Genomic DNA, 26,035 nt, shown 5'->3' with positions numbered 1-26,035 from the left:
TAACTATAAGTTTATTTTCCAGGTCTTGTGAGTCTGTTTCTGTTTTGTAAATAAGTTCATTTGTATCATTTTTTAGATTCTACATATAAGTGATACCATATGGTATTTGTCTTTCTCTTTTTGACTTCCTTCACTTAGTGTGATAATCTCTAGTTACATTCATGTTGCTGCAAATGGCATTATTTTGTTCTTTTTTATGGCTGAGTAGTATTCCATCATATATACATACCACACCTTCTTTACCTATTCATCTATAGTGGATATTTAGATTATCTCCATGTTGTGGCTATTCTGAAGAGTGCTGCTATAAACATAGGGGTGCATGTACTTTGCAGGGTTTTTTAATTAATTTTTATTGGCGTATATTAGATTTACAATTTTGTGCTGCTTTCTGCTATATAGGAAAGTCAATCAGCTACACATATACATACATCCTTTCTTAGTCTTTTCCCTTATAGGTCATTACATGATTCTGAGTAGAGTTCCCTATGCTATACAGTATGTTCTTATTAGTTATCTATTGATGTTTTATATATAGTAGTGTATATATGTCAATCCCAATCTTGCAATCTATCCTTCTCCCCCTTTTCCCCTTGGTTACCACAAGTTTGTTCTCCACATCTGTGACTCCATTTCTGGTCTACAAACAAGTTTATCTGTACCATTCTTTTAAATTCCACAAATAAGCAATATAATATATTTGTCTTTTTCTGACTTACTTCACTCAGTATGAAAATCTCTAGATCCATCCATGTCACTGCAAATGGCATTATTTCATTCTTTTTTATAGCTGAGTACTATTCCATTGTATATACGTGCAACATCTTCTTTATCCATTCATCTGTTGATGGACATTTAGGTTGCTTCCATGTCCTGGTTATTGTAAACAGTGTTGCAGTGAACGCTGGGGTGCCTGTATCTTTCTGAATTATGGTTTTCTCCAGATATGTACCTAGGAATGGAATTTCTAGATCATATAATAATCCTATTTTTAGTTTTCTGAAGAACCTCTATGCTACTTTCCATAGTGTCTGCAAGGAGGGTTCCCTTTTCTCCACATCCTCTCCAGCATTTCTTACTTGTAGACTTTTTCATGGTGGCCATTTTGACTAGTGTGAGGTGGTACCTCATTGTAGTTTTGATTTGCATTTCTCTTCTATTTAATGATATTGAGCATCTTTTCATGTGCCTATTGGCGATCTGTATTTCTTTAGAGAAATGTCTATTTAGGTCTTCTGCCAATCTTTGGATTGGGTTGTTTGTTTTTTGTTGTTGTATGAGCTATTTGTATATTTTGGAGGTTAATCCCTTATTGGTTGCATTGTTTGCAAATATTTTCTCCCATTCTGTAGGTTATCTTTTCATTTTGTTTATCATTTCTTTTGCTGTGTAAAAGCTTGTAAGTTTGACTAGGTCCCATTTGTTTATTTTTGTTTCTATTTCTAGTGCCTTGAGAGTAAGAAAACATTTGTACAATTTATATCAGAGAATGTTTTGCCTGCATTCTCTTCTAGGAGTTTTATGGTTTCATGTCTTATAAGTCTTCAGGGCTTCCCTGGTGGCTCAGCCATGCTTGCTCCTTGGAAGAAAAGCTATGACCAACATAGACAGCATATTAACAAGCAGAGACATTACTTTGCCAACAAAGGTCTGTCTAGTCAAAGCTATGGTTTTTCCAGTAGTCATGTATGGATGTGAGAGTTGGACTAGAAAGAAAGCTGAGCCCCAAAGAATTGATGCTTTTGAACTGTGGTGTTGGAGAAGACTCTTGGAGAGTCACTTGGACTGCAGGGAGATCCAACCAGTCAATCCTAAAGAAATTCAGTCCTGAATATTCATTGGAAGGACTGATGCTGAAGTTGAACTCCAATACTTTGGCCACCTGATGTGAAGAACTGACTCATTGGAAAAGACCCTGATGCTTGGAAAGATTGAAGGCAGGAGGAGAAGGGGACAACAGAGGATGAGATGGTTGGATGGCATCACCGATGCAATGGACATGAGTTTGAGTAAGCTCTGGGAGTTGGTGATGGACAGGGAAGCCTGGCGTGCTGCAGTCTGTGAGGTCGCAAACAGTTGGACATGACTGAGCCAGTGAACTGAACTGGTTTCTCAGACAGTAAAGCATCTGCCTGCAATCCAGGAGACCCAGGCTCGACCCCTGGGTCAGGAAGATAACCTGGAGAGGGAAATGGCAACTCACTCCAGTACTCTTGCCTGGAAAAATCTCATGGACAGAGGTGCCTGGTAGGCTACAGTCCATGGGGTTGCAAAGAGTCAGACACAACTGAATGACTTACAAGCCATTTTGAATTTATTTTTTGTATGATGAGGGGGTGTGTTCTAACTTCACTGATTTAAATCTAGCTGTCCAACTTTCCCAATATGACTTGCTGAAGAGACTATCTTTTTCTCATTGTATATTCTTGGATTTTTTGTTGAAGATTAATTGACCATAGGTGTGTGGGTTTATTCTGGACTCTATTCTACTCCATTGATCTATATGTCTGTTTTTATGCCAATACTATGCTGTTTTGATTACTGTAGCTTTGTAGTATTGTCTGAAGTCTGGAAGGGCTATGCCTCCTGCTTTGTACTTTTTCTTCAGGATTGCTTTGGCAATTCTAGGTCTTTGATGGTCCCATATAAATTTTAGGATTATCTGTTCTAGTTCTGTGAAAAATGCTGAGTTATTTGATATGCTGCTGCTGCTGCTGCTAAGTCACTTCAGTCATGTCCGACTCTGTGCGACCCCATAGACGGCAGCCCACCAGGCTCCCCCGTCCCGGGGATTCTCCAGGCAAGAACACTGGAGTGGGTTGCCATTTCCTTCTCCAGTGCATGAAAGTGAAAACTGAAAGTGAAGTTGCTCAGTCGTGTCCAACTCTTTGCAACCCATGGACTGCAGCCCACCAGACTCCTCCATCCATGGGATTTTCCAGGCAAGAGTACTGGAGTGGGGGTGCCATCGCCTTCTCTGGTTATTTGATATAGATCTCATTAAATCTGTAGATTGCTTTGGGTAGTATGCCATTTTAACAATATTAATTCTTCCAATCCAAGAGCATGGGTTATCTTTCCATTTCTTTGAATCATCTTCAGTTTACTTTATTAATGTTTTATAGGTCTCAGTGTATAAGTCTTTCACATCCTTGGTGAAGTTTATTCCTAAATACTTTATTTGGGGGTTGTGATTTTAAAAGGTATTGTTTTACATTCCCTTTCTGATATTTTGTTGTTGGTATAAAGAAATACAACATTTTCTGTATGTTAATCTTGTATCCTGCTACCTTGCTGAATTCATTTATCAGTTCTAATAGCTTTTGTGTAGTCTTTTGTAGATAATTTGTGTAGGTACTTTTCTATATACAGTATCATATCATGTGCATATAAAGACAATTTTACCTCTTCTCTTCCAATCTGGATACTTTTTATTTCTTTTTCTTGTCTGACTGCTATGATTAGGACTTCCAGTACTATGTTGAATAGAAGAGGTGAGAGTGGGCATCCTTGTTCCAGATCTTAGTGGGAAGTCTTTCAACTTTTCACCACTGAGTGTTACATTGGCTGTAGATTTGTCATAAATAGCTTGTATTATCTTGAGATATGTTCCCTCTGTACTCACTTCGGTGAGATTTATCATGAATGGATGTTGAATTTTGTCAGATGCCTTTTCTGCACCTATTGCGATGATCCATGTGTCCTTTGTCTTTGTTTATGTTGTGTATCACTGGTCGGTTTGTGTATGCTAAACTATCCTTGTGAACTTGGGATGAATCCCACTTGGTCATGGTGCATGATATTTTTTATGTGTTGTTGGATTCAGTTTGCTAATATTTTGTTAAGAATTTTTGCACCTATCTTCATCAGATATTGGCCTGTAATTTTTTTTTGGTGGTGTCTTTGCTGGACATTGGTCTTAAATTTCTCCAGTGATTCTAAGTCAGTTGTTCAGGAGTGGGATCTAAGCATGGACGTATTTTAGAAGCCACCAAAGTGATTCTGATATGCAGTCCATTGTTCCAAACCAGGAAGGGTTGAAGTCTAGCTGGTACCAGCAACTCCTTTCTTAATTCTTTGCTGGAGGTTAACCAAAAAAGTCCCAGGTTAGCTCAGGAGGACAGAAATGGGGGCTCAGCTGGATATAGGGAGAAATCGCATTGACTCTCCATTTGGAGAGGAAATTTTATGTTTAATTATAACTTAAAAAGAAAGACCAACACAAATAGTGACACACACCAGGCCATGACAGATGCAGCCCAGGGCTGTGGGGTGCTGACAGTGACTTCACCACTGTCACCGTTTCTGGGCCAGGTGAGACTGAGGACAAGTCAGGAACTCCCATTTGTAATTAGAGCCTAGGTTTTCCCCAGTGCTGGTAGATAGAGCCTCTGTTTAGACAAAGTGTAGTTGTCCTACTCATCTGACCCCTTCTATGTTTTAGAATGTTGTTAGCAGCCCCACCCCACCCCCCAAAAAAAGTCTGGTGTGCCACTTGAGAGAAATGATACAATTGTATATGCTCTGTTTCTCCTAAAGTCTGTGTTCAAAACCTACTAGAGACATTGCTGTTGTTACTGTTGTTGTTTGGTCACTCAGCCATGTCCGATTCTTTTGTGACCTCATGGATTGTAGCCCGCCAGGCTCCTCTGTTCATGGGCTTTCCCAGGCAAGAATTCTGGAGTGGATTGCCATTTCATTCACCAGCAGGACTTCCCGACCTAGGGATTCAACCCACGTCTCCTGCATTGGCAGGCAGATTCCTTACTTCTGAGTCACCAGGGAAGCACTGGAGACCTACTGAGAGTCTAAGAGCTGCCTGCAAAGACAGATAATCAGCTGGTACCTACCAACTATGCAGGAACAACTGTTGCGGTTTGTCAAAGGCCAGGGCTAACTGGTAGGATGACCATTCTGATTGGTCAGGTATAGTTTCTGAATGGTTAGTATCTGAAACATACCATTACGCTTGGCCTGCAAGGACATCCCAAAGCAACCACGTGGCTCTTAATTCCTTGTGTAACTGTATGAACAAGCATGATCAAATGTTTGGGGGCAGTTAACAGCTTGAACTTATTGGAACTGGTATCTACACATCAGTGCATTTGTTTTCCTTCATCCCCACCCTCAGGTGTGTTCTTTGGAAAACAGTCACTTGGAACTTCCTATTAAGTTAATACACTGTGGCCATCTCTAATGAAGATGAAATGTTATTTGGAGGAAATGTGGCCACAGAATTTCTTTGCAACTGAAAAGCCATTTGTGTCCCAGGTGAGCCCAGGGATAATGCTCCATGCTAGCAAATCAACACACTCAGCCAGAGGCTACTTTTGGGGGCCTCTACCAACCCCCCTTATTTTCAGTGACCTCATACATGTAGTTCATAATCAAAGAGGCATGAGCTCCCCCTTGCTCCCACTCCGGGGAGATATCATCTTTCTCTTACCTGGAAAAGCCCCTTCCGATACCGCTCATTCCACCCAAGGCAGCTCTGCTTGTAGGCCTTCAAGGCTTATTGGCAGTTTGTGAAACTACAGTTGGGAACAGATCTGGCTACACATGGGAGATGTTTCTGCATTGTATCACAGAGGTCACTCAAGGGCATATACATGCACATTGATCATGCTCAGTGATTATTTTTCCTAAAAGACAGAAGAACAAGTCTTTGCCCCATTCCTTCCTCTCAAATACTCTCACCCACTTCTTTCTTCTAAACCCCTCTAGGCAGATATGTCTTTAGCTTTAATGTGAATCACTTGTGAGTCTTATTAAAAATGCAAATTCTCGTTGAGGTTTCACAGAAAACAACAAAATTCTGTAAAGCAATTATCCTTCAATAAAAAATAAAGAAATTTTAAAAAAAGAAGAAAAAAATGCAAATTCTCACTAGCATGTCTGGAGTAGAGTTTTGGATGCTGAATTTTTTTAATGCATGTAGAGTTGATTTACAATGTTGTGTTCGTTTCAGATGTACAGCAAAGTGATTCAGGTATACATTTTTTCAGATTATTTTCCTTTACAGGTTATTACAAAATATTGAGTATAGTTCCCTGTGCTATACAGTAGGTTGTTGTTGGTTATCCATTTTATATATAGTTTATGTTTATGTTAATATCAAATTTGTAATGTATTCTTCACCCCTACTCCTTTCCCCTTTGGTAACCATAAGTTTCTTTTCTATGTCTGTGGGTCTATTTCTATTTTGCATATAAGTTCCTCTGTACCATTTTTTTATATTTCACATATAAGCAATATCATATATTTGTCATTCTCTGTCTGGCATACTTCATTTAGTATGATACACTGGCATTATTTCACTCTTTTTATGGCTGAGTAGTATTCCACTGTATAAATATACCACATCTTCTTTTCCATTCCTCTGTCAATGGACATTTAGGTTTAGACATTTAGGCTTCCAGATCTTGGCTACTGTAAACAGTGCTTCAATGGACATTGAGATGCATGTGTCTTTTCCATCTATGGTTTTCTGCAGATATATGCCCAAGAGTGGGATTGCAGGATCATATGGAAGCTCTGTTTTTAATTTTTTAAGGACCCTCCATACTGTTCTCTATAGTGGCTGCATCAGTTCACATTCCCACCAACAGGGTAGGTTTCCTTTTTCTCCTTCTCCAGCATTTATTATTTGTAGACTTTTTGTTGATGGCCATTCTGACCACTGTGATGTGATACCTCACTGTAGTTTTTTTTTGGCTGTGCTGAGTCTTCGTTGCTGAGTGGGCTTTTCTCTAGTTGCGGCAAGCAGGGGCTACTCTCTAGTTGTGGTGTACAGGCTTCTCGTTGCAATGGCTTCTCTTGTTGTGGAGGACAGGCTCTAGGGCTTGCAGGCTTCAGCAGTTGTGGTACACAGCCTCTGTAGTTGCGGCTTGTGGGCTTTAGGGCACAGACTCAATAGTTGTGGTGCACGGGCTTGTTGCTCTGTGGCATGTGGGAGCTTCTCGGATCAGGAATTGAATTTGTATCTCCTGCATTGGCAGGCAGATTCTTATCCACTGTGCCACCAGGGAAGCCACTTCATTGTAGTTTTGATTTCCATTTCTCTAATAATTAGTGATGTTGCTCATCCTTTCGTGTGCTTTTAGCCATTCTGTATGTCTTCATTGGAGAAATATCTATTTAGATCTCCTGTCCAGTTTTTTGATTCGGTGGTTTGTTTTTTTGATTTTGAGCTGTATGAGCTGTTTGTATATTTTGGAGATTAACCCCCTGTCAATTGCATCATTTGCAGATATATTCCCCCATTCTGTAGGTTGTTACTTCATTTTTCTTATAGTTTCCTTTGCTGTAAAAAGATTTTAAGTTTAATTAGGTCCCATTTATTTTTATTTCCATTACTCTATACAGTGACAGACAGTGAAAGTCACTCAATCGTGTCAGACTCTTTGCAACCCCATGGACTACACAGTCCATGGAATTCTCCAGGCCAGAATACTGGAGTGGGTAGCTGTTCCCTTCAGGGGATCTTCACAACCCAGGGATTGAACCCAGGTCTCCTGCATTGTAAGCAAATTCTTTACCAGCTAAGCCACCAGGGAAGCCCATTACTCTAGAAGGTGTATCCAAAAAAGATATTGCTGCAATTTACGTCAGAGTGTTCTGCCTGTGTTTTCCTCTAGTAATTTTCTTGTAGCTGTCCGGTTTTCCTAGCACCACTTACTGAGAAGACTGTCTTTTCTCCATTATATAATTTGCGTCCTTTGTCACAGATTAATTGACCATAGGTGCGTGGATTTATTCGGGGGCTTTTTATCCTGTTCCATTGATCTATATTTTTGTTTTAATGCCAGCACCATTCTATTTTGATTGCTGTAGCTTTGCAGTATAGTCTGAAGTCAGGGAGCTTAATTCCTCCATTGAATGATGAATTTTTAATGGAAGTATAATTCATAAAATATTAGTTTCAGGAGTACAACATAATTTGATATTTTTATACATTTCAAAATGATCACCACAATAAACCTAATTAATATCCTTCACTATACAGTTACCAAAAACATTTTTTTCTGATGAGAACTTTAAAGATCTATTCAACTTTTGAATATGCAATACAGTATTAACTATAGTCATCATGCTGTATATTAAAATATCCATGACTTACTAATTTTATAACTTGAAGCTTGTATCTTTTGATTCCCTTCACTATTTCACCCACCCCTTAACTATGGCAACCACCAATCTGTTCTCTGTATCTATTTTGCTTTTTGGTTTTGTTTCAATTCCACATGTAAGTGAGACTGTATGGTATTTGTCTTTCTCTGTCTGACATATTTTACTTACTTAGCATGATGTCTTAAGGTCCATAAGTGTTGCCACAAATGACAAGACTTTATCCTTTTTTATTGATTAATATTCTTCTATATATATATATGTATGTGTATATACGTGTGTGTGCATGTGTACATACACAGCATACATACCACATCTTCTTTATCACTTTATCCTTTGATGGACACCTAGGTTGTCTCCATATCTTGGCTATTATAAATAATTCTGTAATGAACATGGAGGTGCATATATCATTTCAAATTAGTGTTTTCATTTTCTTTAGATAAATACCTAGAAGTGGAACTGCTGGTTCTATTTTTAATTTTTTCAGACTCCTCCATACTGTTTTTTAAAGTGGCTGCACCAATTTACATTGCCACCAGCAGTTCACAAATGTTTCCTTTTCTCCACATTCTCACCAACACTTACTTCTTGTCTTTCTGATAATAGCCATCCTAACAGGCATGAAGTGATAGTTCACTGTGGTTTTGATATGCATTTCTCTGATGATTAGTGATGTTGAGTATCTTTTTATCATGTACCTGTTTGCCATTGGTATGTCTTCTTCAAAAAAAAGTCTATTAAGATCCTCTGCCCCTTTTTAAATTGCTTTTTTTTCTATTGAGTTATATGAGTTCCTTATATGTTTTGGATATTAAACCTTTATCAGAAATATGATTTGCAAATATTTTCTCCCATCCAGCAAGTTGCCTTCTCATTTAATTGAAGGATTTCTTTGCTGTGCAGTGTGTCTGGATCTAATGTAGTCCCACTTCTTTGTTTTAAAAAGAATCATCCCAAAATCAATGACAAGGAACTTAGCACCTATGTTTTCTTCTAGGAGCTTTCTGGTTTCAGGCCTTCTGTCAAGTCTTTAATCCATTTTGAGTTAATTTTTGTGTATGGAATAAGTAGTGGTCCAGCTTCATTCTTTTGCATGTGACTGTCACATTTTTCCAGCATTAATTGAAGAGACTGTCTTTTCCTCACTGTATATTCCTGGCTCCTTTGTTGTAAATTAATTGACCATATATGCATGGGTTTACTTTTGGGCTATTCTTTTCCGCTGACCTGTGTGTCTGTTTTTATGGAAAACTACTCTGTGTTGATAGCTGTAATTTTGTAATATAATTTGAAATCAGTGATGCCTCCAGATTTTTAGTTCTAAAGCGTGCCTTGGCTATTTGGAGTCTTTTGTGATTTCATACACATTTTAGAATTATTTATTCTGTTTCTGTGAAAAATGCCATTGGAGTTCTGATAGACTTTGTAGTGAATCTGTAGATTTCTTTGAATAATATGAACATTTTAACAATATTGATTCTTTCAATCCATGAGCATGGGATATCTTTCAATTTACTTTTGTCATCTTCAATTCTTTCATCAATGTCTTATAGTTTTCAGTGTATAGGTCTTTCATCTCCTTCATTAAATTTATTTTGGGGTATTTTATTCTTTTTGGTGCAACTGTTTTCTTAATTTCCCTTTCTGATAGCTTGTTACTAATTTATAGAAATACAATAGATTTCTGTATGTTGATTTTGTATTCTGCAAATTTGATGAATTTATTAGTTCTAATGGATTTTTTTGGTGAAGTCTTTAGGATTTTCTATAAATAGTATGTCATCTGCAAAAACTGACAGTTTTACTTCTTTCCTTCTAATCTGGATGCCTTTTTCTTCTTGCCTAATTACTCCTGCAAAGACTTATAATACGATGCTGAATAAAAATGGCAAGAGTGAGCATCCTTGTCTTGTTCTTGATGTTAGGGGGAAAGCTTTCAGCTTTCCACCTTTGAGTATAATGTTAGTTGTGAACTTGTCATATATGACCTTTATTACGTTAAGATAGTTTCTACCTACACACACTTTGTTGAGAATTTTTATCACAAACAGATGTTGAATTTTGCCAAATGCTTTTTCTCTATCAAGATGATCTTGGTTTTTCAAGTGCTGAGTTTTAAGTCAGCTTTTTCATTCTCCTCTTTCACTTTTATCAAGAGACTCTTTAGTTCCTCTTCCCTTTCTGCCATAAAAGTGGTATCATCTGCATATCTGAGGTTACTGATATTTCTCCCAGCAATCTTGATTCTAGCTTGTGCTTCATCCAGCCTGGCATTTTGCATAATGTACTCAGAATATAAGTTTAAAAAGTGGGGTGACAACATACAGCCTTTATATACTTCTTTCCCAATTTTGACCTAGTCTGTTGTTCCATGTCTGATTCTAACTGTTGTTTCTTGACCTGCATACAGGTTTCACAGGAGGCAGGTCAGGTGGTCTGGTATTCCAGACCATCTCTGTAAGAGGTATTCCATCTCTTTAAGAATTTTCTACAATTTGTTATGATCCACACAAAGGCTTTAGTGTAGTCAATGAAGCAGAAGTAGATGGTTTTCTGGAATTCTCATGATTTTCTATGATCCAAAAGATGTTGACAATTTGATCTCTGGTTCCTCTGCCTTTTTGAAATCTAGCTTGAACATCTGGAAGTTTCCAGTTCACATTGAAGCCTAGCTTGAAGAATTTTGAGCATAATCTTGCTAGCATGTGAAATGAGTGCAATTGTGTGATACTTGGAACATTCTTTGGCATTGCCCTTCTTTGGGATTAGAATGAAAACTGGCCTTTTCCAGTCCTGTGGCCACTACTGAGTTTTCCATATGTGCTGACATATAGAGTGCAGCACTTTCACAGCATCATATTTTAGGATTTGAAATAGCTCAACTGGAATTCCATCACCTTCACTAGTTTTGTTCATAGTGATGCTTCCTAAGGCCCACTTGACTTCACACTCCAGGATGTCTGGCTCTAGGTGAGTGATCACACCATCAAGGTTATTCAGATCATTAAGATCTTTTTTGTACAGTTGTTCTGTGTATTCTTACCACCTCTTCTTAGTTTCATCTGCTTCTGTTAGATCCATACCGTTTCTGTCCTTTATTGAGCCCATCTTTGCATGAAATGTTCCCTTGGTATCTCTAATTGTCTTGAAGAGATCTCTAGTCTTTCCCATTCTATTGTGTCCTCTATTTCTTTGCATTGTTCACTGAGGAAGGCTTTCTTATCTCTCCTTGCCATTCTCCAAACTCTGCATTCAGATGGATATATCTTTCCTTTTCTCCTTTGCCTTTTGCTTCTCTTCTTTTCAGAGCTATTTGTAAGGCCTCCTCAGACAACCCATTTTGCCTTTTGGTATTTCTTTTTCTTGAGGATGGTTTTGACCACCACCTCCTGTACAGTGTTACAAACCTCTGTCCTTAGTTCTTCAGGCCCTCTATCAGATCTAATCCCTTGAACCTATTTGTGACTCCCTTATAATCGTAAGTGATTTGATTTAGGTCATACCTGAACGGCCTAGTGGTTTTTCCTGCTTTATTCAATTAAGTCTGAATTTGGCAATAAGGAGTCATGGTCTGGGCCACGGTCAGCTCTTGGTCTTGTATTTGCTCACTGTATAGAGCTTCTCCATTTTCAGCTGCAAAGAATATAATCAATCTGATTTTTGGTATTGACCATCTGGTGATGTCCATGTGTAGAGTCATCTCTTGTGTTGTTGGAAGAGGGTGTTTGCTATGACCAGTGCGTTCTCTTGGCAAAACTGTTAGTCTTTGCCTTGCTTCATTTTGTACTCCAAGGCCCAACCTGCCTGTTACTCCAGGTATCTCTTGACTTCCTACTTTTGCATTCCAGGTCCCTATGATGAAAAGGACATCTTTTTTTTTTTTTTTGGTGTTAGTTCTAGAAGATCTTGTAAGTCGTCATAAAACTGTTCAACTTCAGCTTCTTTGTCATTAGTGGTTGGAACATAGACCTGGATTACTGTGATGTTGAATGGTTTGCCTTGGAAACAAACCGAGATCATTCTGTTGTTTTAGAGATTGTACGCAAGTACTGCATTTCAGACTCTTCTGTTGACTATGAGGGCTACTCCATTTCTTCTAAGGGATTCTTGCCCACAGTAGTGATATAATGGTCATCTGAATTAAATTCACCCATTCTCATCCATTTTAGTTTGCTGATTGCTAAAATGTCTATGTTCACTCTTGCCATCTCGTGTTTGACCGCTTCCAATTTACCTTGATTCATGGACCTAACATTCCAGGTTCCTGTGCCATATTGTTCTTTACTGCATCAGACTTTACTTTCACCACCAGATACATCCACAACTGTACGTTGTTTCCACTTTGGCTCAGTCTCTTCATTCCTTCTGGAGCTATTTCTCTGCTCTTCTCCAGTAGCATGTTGGGTACCTACCGACCTGGGGAGTTAATCTTTCAGTGTCATATCTTTACCTTTTCATACTGTTCATGGAGTGCTGATGAGGGTCTGGTTTTTAGTTTCAGGGCAATGCTGGCCTCATTAAATGAGTTTGGAGAAGTTCCCTCCTCTTCTGTTTTTTGGAGAAGTTTGAGATGGATTGATATTAATTCTTCTTTGAATGCTTTGAAGAATTCACAAGTGAAGCTGTCTGGTCCTGGATTTTTTGCTTGTCGGGTGATTTTTGATTACTGATTCAATCTTCTAACTTTTATTGGTCTGTTCAGATTTTCTATTTCATCATGATTCACTTTGGATAAGTTGTATATTTCTAGGAATTTATCCATTTCTTCTAGGTTGTCTAATTTACTGGTGTATTATTGTTCAGAGTAGTCTCTATGATCCTTTGTATTTCTGTGGTATCAGCTGTAATATCTTCTCTTCCATTCCTGATTTTATTTGAATCCTCTGTGTCTCTTGTTCAGTAAGTCTGGCGAAGGCTTGCCAATTTTGTTCATCATTTCAAAGAACCAACTGTTGGCTTCATTGATCTTTTCTATGGCTTTTTTAAAAATTAATTTATTTATTTTAATTGGAGGCTAATTACTTTACAATATTGTAGTGGTTTTGCCATACATTGACATGAATCAGCCATGGCTGTACATGTGTTCCCCATCCTGAACCCTCCTCTCACCTCCCTCTCCATCCCATCCCTCAGGGTCATCCCAGTGCACCAGCCCTGAGCCCTTGTCTCATGCAGCAAACCTGGACTGACAATCTATTTCACATATGATAATATACATGTTTCAATGCTATTCACTCAAATCATCCCACTCTTGCCTTCTCCCACAGAGTCCAAAAGTCTGTTCTTTACATCTGTGTCTCTTTTGCTGTCTCGCGTATAGGGTCATCGTTACCATCTTTCTAAATTCCATATATATGTGTTAATATGCTGTATTGGTGTTTTTCTTTCTGACTTTCTTTCAGTATAATAGGCTCCAGTTTCATCCACCTCATTAGAACTGGTTCAAATGCATCCTTAATAGCTGAGTAATATTCCATTGTATATTTGTACCACAGCTTTCTTATCCATTTGTCTGCCAAAGGACATCTAGGTTGCTTACATGTCCTGGCTATTGTAAACAGTGCTGCGATGAACATTGGGGTACATGTGTCTCTTTTGATTCTGGTTTCTTCAGTGTATATGCCCAGCAGTGGGATTGCTGGGTTATACGGCAGTTCTGTTTCCAGTTTTTTAAGGAATCTCCACACTGTTCTCCATAGTGGCTGTACTAGTTTGCATTCCCACCAACAGGGTAAGAGGGTTCCCTTTTCTCCACACCCTCTCCAGCATTTATTGTTTGTAGACTTTTGGATAGCAGCCATTCTGACCGGCGTGAGATGGTACCTCATTGTGGTTTTGATTTGCATTTCTCTGATAATGAGTGATGTTGAGCATCTTTTCATGTGTTTGTTAGCCATCTGTATGCCTTGTTTGGAGAAATGTCCATTTAGTTCTTTGGCCCATTTTTTGATTGGGTCATTTATTTTTCTGGAATTGAGCTGCATGAGCTGTTTGTGTATTTTTGAGATTAATTCCTTGTCAGTTTCTTCGTTTGCTATTATTTTCTCCCATTCTGAAGGATGTATTTTCTATGGCTTTTTAATCTCTATTTTTGCCCTAATTTTTCTCCCTTCTACTAATTTCGACCTTCATTTATCCTTCTTTTTATGTTTCTTTCAGGAAATATAAAGTTAGGTTATTTGAGACTTTTCTTGTTTCTTGAGGTAGTCATTTATCACTATGAACTTCCCTCTTAGAAGTGTTTTTGCTGTACCCCACAAGTTTTGGTATGTAATATTCCCATTTTCATTTGTCTCAAGATATTTCTCCTTTGACCCATTGATTGTTTGGTATAATGTATAACCTATACATATTTGCAAATTCTCCAGTTTTCTTCTTGAATTTGATTTCTAACTTTATGCTTTTGTGGTCAGAGATGATGCTTGATATGATTTCAGTCTATAAGGACCTGTCTGTGTCCCTAAATCTTAAGATTTGTTTTGTGGCATATCACATGATCTGTCCTAGGAGGTGTTCCATGTTCACCTAAGAAGAATGTGTGTTCTGTTGCTATTGGATGGAATGTTAAATTCATCGGGTCTTGCATACTATTTAAGCCTGATGTTTCTTTATTGATTCTCTGTCTGGATGATCTATTCATTGATATAAGTAGGATGTTAAAGCCCCCTGCTATTTTTGTATTGCTGTCTATTTCTCCTGTTAGGTGTGTTAATAGTTGACTTTATGTATTTAAGTGCTCCTATAGTGGAGCATAAATATTTATAAACATTATACCCTCTTGTGGACTGTACCCTTTATCATTACTTCTTAGTCTCTTATACCAGATAAATTACACGTTTTTAACAAAGACTGTCATATATGTATAGCTACCTCCAGTTTCTTTTGGGATCCACTTGCATGAAATATCTTTCTGCATCTTTTTTCAGTTTGTGTGTTCTTACATCTAGAAGGGAGTTTCTTGTAGGCAGTGTATACATGTTTTTTTTTTTAATTCATTATTCAACTATTCCATTCAACTATTTTGTCTTTTGAATTGTGAATTTAGTCTATTTACATTTAAAGATATGTTGGTAGGTATGTACCTATTGCCATTTGCTAATGCTTTCTGACTTTTGTAGTTCCTCCGTTCCTTTTTTCTGCTCCTGCTCTCTTCCTTTGTGATTTGATGACTTAAATGGTATACATACATTCTTTTATTTTTTGTGACTATATTTTTGCTTTCTGGTTACTATGAGGCTAACATATTATAGAGTATATCCCTAACAGTCTATTTTAGATTGATAAAAACTTGTTTGTTCTAAACTTGAACCATTCTAAAGCTCAAAAATTTTAGTCTTACCCCTTCCCCATGTTTTATGATTTTAATGTCACATTTTGTATCTTTCTATCTTGTGTATCCTTATTCAATGTAATCATAGTTAACTTTTACCACATTTGTATTCTTACCTTCATACTAGCTTTATAAGTGATTAATCCACTACATATTCTGTATGTTTACTTTTCCGTTGAGGTTTATGTTTTCTTGTTACTAATTAGTGCCCTTTCTCTTCAGCTTAAAAAAGTCCCTTTAACATTTCTTGTAAGGCCAGTTTAGTAGTGATGAACTCCTTTGATTTTTGCTTATCTGGAAAACTCTTTTATCTCTCCTTCAATTCTGAATGATAACTTTGCTGGGTAGAGTAGCTTTTGGTTGAAAGGTTTTTTTCTTTCAGCATTTCCAATATACTGTGCTGCTCTCTTCTAGCCTACCAATTCTGCTGAAAAAATTTGCTTGTAGTCTTATGGGGGTTCCCTTGTACCTAACAAGTTGTTTTTCTTATGTTGCTTTTAAATTCTCTCCTTGCCTTCAACTTTTGACATTTTAATTATAATATTTGTTTAACTATAATGTCTCCTTAGGGCTTATTTTACACTCTGGGCTTTCTGGAATTAGATTTCCATTTCCTTTCACAGGTTAGGAAAGCTTTTAGCCATTGTTTCTTCAAATAAGTGTTCTGCTCCTTTCTATCTTCTATCCTGTGATCCCTGTGATCTGAATGTTAGTGTGTTTGGTGTCGTCCCACAAGCCCCTTAAGCTGTCTTCACTTGTTTTTCTTCTTGGAGGGCGGGGGCGGTGGGAGCAGGGCTGCTCTAATTGGATGAGTTAGGTGAGTTCCACTGCCCTGTCTTTGAGTTGATTGACGCTTTCCTCTGCTTCATCTAGTCTGCTGTTGAACTCCACTAGTGTATTTTTCTGCGGAGAAGGCAATGGTACCCCACTCCAGTACTCTTGCCTGGAAAATCCCATGGACGGAGGAGCCTGGTGGGCTATAGTCCATGGGGTCGCACAGAGTCGGACACGACTGAAGCGACTTAGCAGCAGCAGCAGTGTATTTTTCAGTTCAACAATTGTTTTCTTCAGCTCTGTGACTTCTATGGTACTTTTTTAATATTTTCAAACTCTTTGTTGAAGTTTTCACTGTATTTATCCATTTTTCTCCCTAGTTTTGTGAGAATTTTTATGACCACTATTTTGTACTCTTTTTCAGGTAAATAACAGCACTATTTCATTAGGTTTCCCTCCCACCCCACTGTACCCCAAAGAGTTTATGTCTTTAATCTGGAACACATTTCTTCATTTTGCATAACTCTCTGTTGATTTCCATACTTTAGATGAAACAACCTTCTCCCCTAGTCTTGAAAGAGTGGCTCATGTAGGAAGTGAACCTTGTATTTCAACCCTGTCTCAGCTCTGTTATCACTCAAACCTTTGTGCTTGTCCAAGCAGCCTATTATATTTTTAAAAGCTCCCAGTGGTTGAGGATATGCCAAGACCTGTCAGTGTCCCTAAGGAGAGAATCTCAGCATCTAGGTTCATATCGTTTTATCTTTTTTTAAGTTATTTATTTTAATTGGAGGCTAATTACAATATTGTAGTGGTTTTTGCCATACATTGACATGAATCAGCCATGGGTGTACATGTGTTAAAAGCTGCTGCAGGAGAACCTGACTTCCAAGGTACACAGATATATATAGTCTTATGGGACTGAAAGTGTAAGCTCCCCTGGCCAGGTGATGGGGTAGTATTCCTTGAACGGCAGTTGCACATATTGAAGCTCTAGATGAAAGTATAAGCTCTTTCCTGGGAGATACTGGAACAATGCAGAGGGACTTGTCCAAAGACAACATCCACACCCTACGTTCCTTGAGAAAAGTCTTGTAGTCCACTAGATGTGTGCCAAATCTGGAGCCTGCCTCACAAGCCAGAGCTCCAGTACAAACAGAAAGCCAAAGGGATGTGCCACAGCTTGCTGTCTGCACAGTGCCCAAGGGGTGGTAGCCTGCCAAGAACTAGGTATCTGATTGCCACAGTCCCATGGGACACAGGAATGCAAGCTCCCCTGACCACCCAAATCAGGCAATCAGGTGGCATCCCTGGAGTGGCCACTGCAAAAACTGGGACACTAGACATAAAAATGAGGGAGCCAGCTGCATGTAAAGCTCCACTCCAGAAAACATGTGCTCTGCAGCACAGCAGAGGGAGGGTGCAAGTTTAGTGCCTACCCTCTGAGGTCTCGGGAAAGTCTCTAGAAAATTACAGTCAGTCTTTAGATGCAAGTTTAATTAGAAGTCTACCACTCAGGCTATAGCCATGATGATTAGCTAAGAGGACTCCTTCATAGAAACACCAAGCTTCTATGTTCTTTACCTCCTCCTGAGCCCTAGGAGGGGGTGATAGCTGTTTAAGAATCCTTTTCTCCATTGGTTATAATCCTGTAGGACCCGCAAGCATAAGGCTCCACTGGCTTCCAGAGTTGGCTATGTAGTGATGTCTCCTAGCAGCAACTGAAAAAACTCAGGGCCACAGAGAGGGGTGCGGGCTCCTTGCTGATTATTACACCCCCTTGAGACCAAGAATTCAAACTCCCCTAGCCTCCAGAACCAAGCAGTCAAGAGGCTACCTCTGGGCAGCAGCCACAAAGACTGAGGCACCAAATGCATGTGAAAACTCCCTTCTAGGAGATACTGGTGCTCTGGAGGATGGCAAAAGGACTGTGTGACAAAGGTGCCCGTGAATCTCAGTCCTGGAGCATGCTCCAGCAGGCTTCTAGATTTGTGTTTTAAGTGAGATGTCTGCTTTCAGGCCGATGCTTTAATATAAGCAGATGATCTTCCTTTTCTTTGAGTATGACCAGCTGTCTCGGAGTCCTGGGATGTAAGCCGTGAGCCCCATTAGTGTTTCGAGTTAGATGTTTGGGGGGCTCGTCTCTCAGATACAGGTTCCAAAAGTTAAGGTGTCCAGTGTGGAGTTTGAACCCTTCGCTCCTTAGGGAGAGGCTCTAAGTATTGAGTTTTACCCAGGTTTATGGCAAGATTATGTCTCAGCTCCTCCTACCTGCTTTAATGTAGTTTTCTCGTTTGCCTGATGGGTGGTTGTCACTCAGGCAGCTTTTAGGATTTTTTTAGAAGTAATTTTTCCATATGTAGCTGTAGACTGAATACATCTGTGGGAGGAGGTGAGTTCAGGATTTTCCTATATCACCATTTTTAACTGGAACCCTAAATCTTGTGGTTATTGACATTTTTTACCAAGAGGTTCCAGGTTTCATCAGATGTTTAGAGAGCTTTGAAGGATATGAACCAGTGAAGGAGAAGGATATTAGGTAAAAGCAGTCCTCTTAGGTCAGGTAACTATGTCCATAGCCAGTTACTGTTCCTCCTGCTATGGCCAAATATACCCAAGTCTTGCCAACCACAGCTGTTTGAGCAGGTGATGCTAGAAAGTGTGAACTCAGAAGATAAAGAGTAAGGCTTTGACGATCCAGTGCGACACTACTGTTCACAAACACACAAGGGTAGGGAAAATATAAAAACATCCCCTTGACACTGACAACTGAAAATCCTTTTTTTAACTATTGTGATAAAATATACATAACAATATTTTCAATTCAGTGACATTAAGTACAATTGGATGGTTGTTCAACTATCACCACTATGCATCTTCAAAAGCTGTTTAATCATCCCAAGCTAAACTCTGTACCCATTAAACAATAATTACCCATTATCCCTTTCTCCCAGTCCCTGGTTGCCACTATTCTACTTTATTTCTATGAATTTGACTATACTTGTCAAATCGTACAGTATTTGCCCCTTTGTATCTGCCTTGTGTCATTTTTATTAATGTTTTCAAGATTCATCTATGTTGTAGCATATATCAGAATTTCATTCCTTTTTAAGGCTGAATAATAGTTCAGTGTTAAGTATATACCACATTTTGTTTATGCATACATCTGTCATTGGATGTATGAGTTTGCTTCCATCTTTTGGCTATTATGAATAACACTAGTTTGAATATGCATCTATAAATATCTATTCAAGTGTCTTCTTTAATTCTTTTGAATACATACCCAGAAGTAGAATTGTTAAATCATGTGGTAATTCTGTGTTTAATTTTTGAGGAACCGCCATACTGTATTCTATAGCAGCTGTATCATTTTACATTCTCACCAACAGTGCACAAAAGTTTCAATTTTTCCACATTTTCAATGATTGTTATTTTCTGGGTTTTTAATAATAGACATCTTAGTGAATGTGAAGTAGTATCTCATTGTGGTTTTGATTTGCATTTCCCTAATTACTAGGGATGCTGAATATAGTTTCATGTGTATGTTGGCCATTTATAGCTCTTCTTTAGAGAAATGTCTGTTTAAGGCTTTGTGTTTTGTTGAATTGTACTTCTTGATGTTTTCTGAATATTAATCCTTTATCAGATTTTTCTCCTATTCTGTAGGTTGCCTTTTCACTCTGTTGACAGTGTCCTTTGATAAAGAAGAGCTTTTAGTTTTGATGATATCCAGTTTATCTAATTTTTGTTGTTTTCTATGCTTTCAGTGTCATATTCAAGAAATGATTGCCAAATCCAGCAACATGAAGCTCTTCCTCCTCGGTTTTCAGTTTTACACTTAACTCTTACATTTAAGTCTGTGATTCATTTTGAGTTCATTTTTATATAGTGTAAAGTAAGGCTCCAACTTCATTCTTTTTTATGTGGATATTCAGTTTTGTCAGAACCATTTGTCAAAAAGACTGTCCTTTCCCCATTGAAAGCTCTTGGCACACTTCATCTGACCATATATGAAAGAATTTGTTTCTAGGATCTCTATTCCATTCCATTGGTCTATATATCTTTCTGCAAGCTAGAACTACACTGTTTTGACTACTCCAAACTAATAGTAAGTTTTGAAATCATGAAGTATAAAACCTCCAACTTTGTTTTTTTCGCAGATTGTTCCAGCTATGTGACTAATTGCTTTTTGTATTTTCCATGTATAAGTCCTTCACCTCTTGGTTTATTCTTAGGCATTTTATTCTTCTTAGTGCTATTATAAATGGGATTGTTCTCTTAATTTCCTTTTCAGATTGTTCATCAATCATGTATAGAAATGCACCTGGTTTTTAAATGCTGATTTTTGTATCCTTCAACTTTGAGTTCATTTATTGGGATTTTAAGAGTTTTTATGTATCTTTGTAAATGGAACAGAGGTCATTTTGCTTCTTCACCTTTCCAACTTGTATGGTTTTCTTTTTTCTTGCCTGATTGCTCTGAACTTCCAATAGTGTGTTCAAGAATGCTGAATATTGCATTCTTGTTCATCTTAGGGGAAAAATTTTTAGTCTTTACTATTGAGGATGATGTTAGTTCTGGGTTTTTCATGTATGGTCTTTATTATTTTAAGGTAGTTTCTTTCTACTCCTAGTTTTTTATGTTTTATTATGAAAAGGTGTTGGACTTTGTCATGTGCTTTTTTTTGCATCAGTTGAGATGATCATGTGCTTTTTCCCTTCATTATGCTAATATGGTATTATAGAACAGTGACTGATTTTCATATGATTTTCATATGTTGAATTGTCCTTTCATTCCAAAAATAAACCCTATTACTTCCTGGCATATAATCCTTTTATTATGCTAAATTTGCTTAGCTAGTAATTTTGTTCAGGGATATTGTTCTTTAGTTTTATTATAGTGTTTTGGTGTCAGGGTAATACTGGCCTCATAGAATGAATTAGGCAGTGTTAGTGTTCCCTCCCCTTCAGTTTTCTTGAAGAGTTTGACAAGAATTGGTATGAATTATTTTTTTAATACCAGGTAGAATTACCAGTGAAGCTTTCTGGTACAGGGCTTTTCTTTGTTGGGAGGTCTTTCATTACTGATTCAATCTCTTTACTAGTCATAGATCTAGTCATACTTTTACTTCTTCATGATTCACTCTTGGTGGGTTGTATGTTTCTAGAAAATTGTCCACTACACCTAGGTTACAATTTGTTGCTGTACAATTGTTCATAGTACTCTTTTAATCTTTATTTCTATAAAATCAGTAGTAATGTTGTTACCACTTTCAGATTTTAATAATTTGAGTCCTCTTTTTTGTAGTCAATGTAGCTAAAAGTTGTCTGCTTTGTAGATCTTTAAGGAGAATAAACATTTGACTTCACTGATTTTCCCTATTCCTTTTCTCCTTTCTAGTCTTTATCATTTCCTTCCTTCTGCTAGCTTTGGATTTAGTTTGCCCTTCTTATTTTAGTTCCTTAAGGCTAGGTTCTTTGAAATCTTCCTTTTTAATTTTTATTTTATGTTGGAGTATAGTTTATTTACAATATTATGTTAGTTCAGGTGTACAGAAAGTGATTCAGTTGTGTATATATATATATATGTATATATACACACAAACACATATCCACTCTTTTTCACATTCTTTTCCCATATAGGTTATTACAGAATATCGAGTAGAGCTCCCTGTGCTATACAATAGGTCCTTGTTGATTATCCATTATTTTGTATATAGTCTGTATCTGTTCATCCCAGTCTTCTAATTTATCTCCCCCACCTTTCCACTTTGATACACATAAGTTTGTCTTTGAAGTCTATGAGGCTGTTTTGAAAATAAGTTCATTTTGTATCTTTTTTAGAGATTCCATAGCAAGCAATATTTGTATTTCTATCTCTGACTTAATTCATTTAGTATGATAATCTCTAGGTCCATTCATGTTGCCACAAATGATATTAATTCATTTAGTATGATAATCTCTAGGTCCATTCATGTTGCCACAAATGATATTATTTCCTTCTTTTTAATCCATTCCTCTGTCTGGAAATTCAAGATGCTTCTATGTCTTGGTGACTGTAAGTACTACTGCAATGAACAATGGGATATATGTATCTTTTTGAGTTATGGTTTTCTACAAATATATGCCCAGGAGTGGGATTACAGTATAATATGGTGGTTCTACTTCAAGTTTTTTAAGAAATCCCCATACTATTCTCTATAGTGCTTGTACCAATTTACATTCCCACCAATAGTATAGGAGGCTTCCTTTTCTCCACACTCTCTCCAGCATTTATTTTTTGTAGATTTTATGATGATAATCATTCTGCTAAAGTGACATCTCATTGTAGATTTGCACTTCTGTAATAATTAGCAATGTTGAGCATCTTTTCATGTGCTTTTTGGCTAGCTGTATTTCTTCCGTGGAGAAATGTCTAATTAGAGCTGCCAGTTTTTTGATTGAGTTGTTTATTTTTGTGTGTTTTGGAGATGAATCCCTTGTTGGATGCATTGTTTGTTTACAGATATTTCCTCCCATTCTATGGGTTGTCTTTTCATTTTGGCTATGGTTTTCTTTGCTGCACAAAAGCATTTAATTAGTTCCCATTTATTGGGCTTCCCTGGTGGCTTTGATGGTAGAGAATCTGCCCACAATGTGGGAGACCTGGGTTTGATCCCTGGGTTGGGAAGATCCCCTGGAGAAGAGAATGGCTACCTGCTCCAGTATTCTTATCTGGAGAATTCCAATGGACAGAGTGGGCTGCAGTCCATGGGGTCGCAAAGAGTCAGACATGACTGAGCAACTAAGCACAGCACATTTTTATTTTCATTGCTCTTGAAGGTAGATCCAAAAAGATATTACTGCAATTGATGTTAGAGGATTCTGCCTATGTTTTCCTCTAAGAGTTTTATAGTACCCAAGCTTTTTTTTTTTTACATGTAACTGTCCAGTACCACTTATAGAAGAGGCTGTTGCTTCTCCATTGTATCATCCTGCCTCCTTTGTCATTGATTAATCAACCATAGGTGCATGGGTTTATTTCTGGGTTTTCTGTCCTATTCCATTGATCTGTATTTGTTTGTGTGCCAGTATCATGTTCTTTTGTACTTTGTACCTTTGTATTAATAGTATAATCTGAAGACAGGAAGGCTGATTCCTCCAACTCTATTTTTTCTTTCTAAAGACTGCTTCAGCTATTCAGGGTCTTTTGTGTCTTCATGCAAATTTTAAGATTTTTTGTTCTAGTTTTGTGAAAAATGCCATTGCAATGTAATTTGATAGGGATTGCATTGAATCTTAGCAGACTGCCTTGTAGATCTGCGAACAGTGACAGTCTTCTTTTCCAATTTGAATTCCTTTTTCTTCTCTGATTGCCATGGCTAGACTTCAAAAACCATGTTGAATAAAAGTGGCAAGAGTGGACATCCTTGCCTTCTTTGTGATCTTAGCGGAAATGTTTTCAGTTTTTTGAAACTGTCACTGTTTGCAGGTAACATACTATACATAGAAAATCCTAAAGATGTCACCAGAAAAGTACTAGAGCTAATCAATGAATTTAGTAAAGCTACAGAATACAAAATTCCTATACACTAACAACAAAAAATCAGAGAAATTAAGGAAACAATCCTATTCACCATTGCAACTCAAAGAATAAAATACTTAGGAATAAACTTACCAAAGAGACAAAAGACTTGTATGCAGAAAACTATAAGAAAAATGACACAAATGGAGAGATATAGCATGTTCTTAGATGGAAAAGTCAATATTGTAAAAATGATTACACTACCCAAAGCAATCTACAGAGTCCATGCAACCCCTATCAAATTACCAATGGCATTTTTCACAATTAGAACAAAAAATTTTTTACAGTTTATATGGAAACACAAAAGACCTCGAATAGTCAAAGCAGTCTTGAAAAATAAAAACAGAGCTGGAGGAATCAAGCTCCCTGACTTCACACTATACTACAAAGCTACAGTAATTAAGATAGTATGGAACTGGCACAAAAACAGAAATATAGACCAATGGAACACGATAGAAAGCCCAAAGATAAACCCGGGCATCTTACCTTTGACAAAGGAGGCAAGAATATACAATGGAGACAAGACAGCTTCTTCAATAAGTGGTGCTGGGAAAACTGGACAGCTATATGTGAAAAAATTAGAACACTTCCTAACACCATACACAAAAGTAAACTCAAAATGGCCTAAAGATCTAAATGTAGGCCAGAAACTATTAAACTCTTAGAGGAAAACATAGCTAGAAGACTTTCTGACATAAATAATAGCAAGATTCTTTTTGACCACCTTCTAGAGTAATGAAAATAAAAACAAAAATAAACAAATGAGACCTAATTAAACAAGACAAAAAAACCACCCTCAGAATGGGAGAAAATATTTGCAAATGAAGCAACTGACAAAGGATTAATCTCCAAAATATAAAAGCAGCTCATGCAGCTCAGTATCACAAAAACAAACCACCCAATCAAAAAATGGACAGAAAACCTGAATAGACATTTCTCCAAAAAATACATATAGATGACCAACAAACACAAGAAAAGATGATCAACATCGCTAGCTATTAGAGAAATGCAAATCAAAACAACGAGATCTCACCTCACACCAGTCAGAATGGCCATCATCAAAAAAATCTACGAACAACAAATGCCAGGGAGGGTGTGGCAAAAAGGGAACCCTTTTGCTGGGAATGTAAACTGATAAACCACCATGGAGAACAGTATGGAGGTTCCTTAAAAAACTAAAAATAAAACCATATGACCCAGCAATCGCACTACTGGGCATACACTCCAAGAAACCCATAATTTGAAGATACATGAACCTCAGTGTTCATTGCAGCATGATTTACAATAGCCAGGACATGGAAGCAACCCTAATGGCCATCAATGGAGGAATGGGTAAAGAGATGTGGTGCTTATGTACAATGGAATATCACTCAGCCATTAATATTCTGAATATAAAGTATTAATCTAGAACAAAACTGGGTCATTTGTGGTGATGTAGATGGACCTAGAGTAAGTCAGAAAGAGAAAAACAAATATCATATATTAATGCATATATATATGGAATTTAGACAAATGGTACTGATGAACCTATCTGCAGGGCAGGAATAGAGAAGGGACATGTGGACATAGAGGGAAGGCAATGGTAAGATGAACTGGGAGAGTAGGACTGACATATATACACTACCATGTGTAAAACACAGAGCTAGTGAGAAGCTACTGTATAACAGAGGGAGCTCAGCTCAGTGCTCTGATGACCTAGAAGGGTGGGAGGGAGGGGATATATGTGTGTGTGTGTGTGTATATATATATCTGATTCACACTGTTGTATAGCAGAAACTAGCGACATTGTAAAGCAATTATACTCCAATTGTAAAAAGTAATAAATAGATAACCAACAGAACACTGTATAGCACAGGGAATTCTGCTCAGTGCTCTGTAATAACCTAAATGGGAAAAGAATTTGAAAAACGATAGATAAACGCATATGCATTGCTGAATCACTGTGCTGTACACCTGAAACTAACACAACATTGTTAATCAACCATGTGAATGTGAAATATATAGTTGGTGTACAATATTATATAAAGTTACAGATGTATAATAGTGATTCACACCTTCCAAAGGCTATATACTCCATTGATATTTATCACAAAACACTGGCTATATTCCCTGTGTTATACAATATATTCTCATAGCTTATTTTGCATAATAGTTGCTATCTCTAAATTCCCTACCCCCATTTTGTCCCTTCACTCATCTGACTGGTAATCAGTAGTGTGCTCTGTAAATCTGTGAGTC

The 26,035-nt window shown here is 37.5% G+C and overlaps 1 protein-coding gene across 3 annotated transcripts in view; it reads left to right on the top strand.

Moving 5' to 3' along the window:
* ADAMTSL1 (ADAMTS like 1) overlaps nucleotides 1–26,035 on the top strand; it is a 479,878-nt gene that overhangs the window by 441,458 nt on the left and 12,385 nt on the right. The window lies entirely within an intron of this gene.

The sequence above is a fragment of the Giraffa tippelskirchi genome, chromosome 1 (assembly GCF_054371585.1).
Source record: "Giraffa tippelskirchi isolate mGirTip1 chromosome 1, T2T-mGirTip1v1.2.pri, whole genome shotgun sequence".
In the NCBI taxonomy this organism is placed as follows: Eukaryota; Metazoa; Chordata; class Mammalia; order Artiodactyla; family Giraffidae; genus Giraffa; species Giraffa tippelskirchi.
Note: the sequence above shows the minus strand (reverse complement) of the source record. Positions and strands in the feature narration are given on the sequence as shown.